We start from the raw sequence: 2,638 nt of genomic DNA on the forward strand, positions 1-2,638 counted from the left end.
AAAGGGGCTGGTGGAATCAACAGGTGTGTTTAGGGAGGGTCCCTGATGGGGAAAAACTGGGGGCTGAGTGCGGTGTTGATGTTCATTCAAGTCAGAGCCACGCAAGCTGCCCAGAAAATCCGCTCTAAATGGGCACATTTATCAGGGTAAATGTCCTGCATCCACATTGACTTCGTTTCACTGGTTTTGTTTTATTGTTTCATTCTGCCCAGGAACCTTGGAGCTCTCAGAGATGAATGGGAAGATTCCATGTGCTAATCTCATTTCCAAATGTAATTGGCACCTGAATTACGAAGCTCTGCTTCCAAAGGCTGCACTCACAGAGCCATCCATCCTCTCTCCATCGAGGTGGGCCAGCGTGCCCCTGTGATGCATGTTCACTGCTCCAGCAACGGAGAAGTAGTGGAGCTGGTACAACCTTTTGGAGGGCAACTTGGCAGTAGGTGTCAAAATTTTATATTTGCAGAACCGTCAGCCCCACCATTTCATTTCATGGATTTAATTCCTCTCAAAGAAGTAATGGGACAAGTGGGTAAGGATGTTTGTACAGAGATGTTCGGTGCAGCTTTGTTTATAATTGTGAAAAACTGGAAGCATTTTAACTGTCCAACAATATAGGACAGTTTACATTAAGTATGGCACACTGAAGGGCTTATTTACTGTGTTGCCAGAGACGAGGGAGAGTTGTATGTAAGGAAAAACCTCCACAGTATCCAGGCAGGGCCTGTTTCCCAGTAGAGTGACTGTCAGATTATAATACCCAAACCTGATAGTGTACAGTACATGTGTCTCTCAACAACAATGCTTTTGGGGCAAATGTTTATATTAAATTATATCTATACGCCTAAACTCAATAGGACAGTTCAAACAAAATTACTTGGGGAACAAAGTTTCACATTAGATCCCCAATAAAACTGGTAGGTCAGAGGTACGTGTAGAAGTGTGGAAAAACAGTCGCGTGACCCAGACCGTCTAGTACCAGCCAGGCTGGCTGATGAATGCGGTGGAAGTCACGGGTGACACATCCAGGAGAGCGTTTACAGAAGGAACAGAGCCCATTTTCTTGCCTCCTTTGGCCTTTTCTGCCCCTTCCTGCCTGGAATATTGATGTGTTGCCTGGAGGCGCAGCAAACACCATGCACCTATGAGGCTGCAGAGCCAGAGATGAAAGTCTCTGCTCTCTGGCAGAGAGGAAAGGAGGCAAGAGGAGGCATGCCCAGGACGCCTTGTTACACGAGACATATACGCCTTTCATGGTTACATCTCTTTTCTCGTGTCTTCTGCCATATGCTTCCAAACGCTCTCCTGATACAGCTGTTGCTTTCATTTTCCCTTCTTAAAAGCAAATGATAAAAATATTCCACGTACTAATCAATATAACTGGATGAAACAAATAAAAAGATACAACAAAAAGTCAACTGTGCTAACAAAAGGTTGTGCACCTCGCTGTTGCCAGCAGCAAGAGAGGCCGGTAAGCAAACATTTAACAACCAATTTAACTGCCGATGATGTGAAAGTAATGCTAAGCATCTTACATCGCAACATGATAGTTTTAAAAAAACATACACATACACACAGTTTACCGAGTTTTAGTAAAATTTCAGGAAATTGGTTTAGGGCAGTGGTTCCCAAACTTATTTGGCCTACCGCCCCCTTTCCAGAAAAAATATTACTCAGCCCCTGGAAATTAATTTTTTTTTTATTTTAATAGCAGTTACTCATCGCCCCCAAATGCACCTGTGGCCATCACCGCCCCCCCTGGATCGCTGCAGCGCCCACCGGGGGGGGGCGGTAGCGCCCACTTTGGGATCACTGTTTAGGGTTTGAGCTAATGTGTATATAATATTCCCTATTTAATATAATGGAAATAGGCTTCCTTTTGGCATTTTTGTTAAGAACTTCTTAATGAAAATTTTAGGGCCCACTTAGTGATATTAAGTGGAATATGCCAGGTCTGGGAGGGGATCCTACTGCCCTAAGACCAATCCCTATCTCCGCTGGTCTCCAGGTGCAATTCCACCCTTTCCCTCCCCCAGAGCCCAGGATCCATCCACCTTCGATCCTTGCAGCCCGCCCCGCCCGCCCCTCCCCCCCAACTCGGCCCTGACCACATTTGGCACAGCCCCTGGATCCCTCCTTCCCTTTTCTAGTGTCTCCTCCTTCTGTCCCCCAGCACTCCCAGTCTGTGAAGTGTAGGTACATTTTAGGTTCCCAGCTGGAGCCCCTCAACTGCCTCATCAGTTCTGAGTCCTCCCCCTACAGATGGTCTCCCTCAGCAACCATATGGAGGGCTGGGAGCAAACCAGCAATAAATGTGTGATTGCGATAGAAGTGAAAAACAAAACAACACACACACAAACCCCACTAAGTTGAAAAGCACGTTATAAACACACATGCTGCTGTCCTGTAAGGAGGCCGAAAGGCCTTAAGCATGTTCCTCTTTGAGGGAAACTGTACCAGAATCTCATCAGATTTCCCCTCCTTGCACATAGCAAGCGTTGGGTCATGTGAGCTCTTCTCTTCTCTTCTCTTCTCTTCTCTTCTCTTCTCTTCTCTTCTCTTCTCTTCTCTTCTCTTCTCTTCCCTTCCCTTCCCTTCCCTTCCCTTCCCTTCCCTTCCCTTCCCTCCCCTCCCCTCC

The 2,638-nt window shown here is 46.6% G+C and overlaps 1 long non-coding RNA gene across 1 annotated transcript in view; it reads left to right on the plus strand.

Moving 5' to 3' along the window:
- The first annotated feature begins 218 nt into the window (after positions 1–218).
- The window catches only part of LOC102431366, a 5,974-nt gene continuing 3,554 nt past the window's right edge, over positions 219–2,638 (plus strand). Inside the window, exon 1 of the long non-coding RNA XR_002829481.1 lies at positions 219–439. This is a non-coding gene — a long non-coding RNA (uncharacterized LOC102431366). The remainder of the gene's footprint in view (positions 440–2,638) is intronic.

Source organism: Myotis lucifugus, unplaced genomic scaffold, assembly GCF_000147115.1.
Source record: "Myotis lucifugus unplaced genomic scaffold, Myoluc2.0 scaffold_60, whole genome shotgun sequence".
Lineage (NCBI taxonomy): Eukaryota > Metazoa > Chordata > Mammalia > Chiroptera > Vespertilionidae > Myotis > Myotis lucifugus.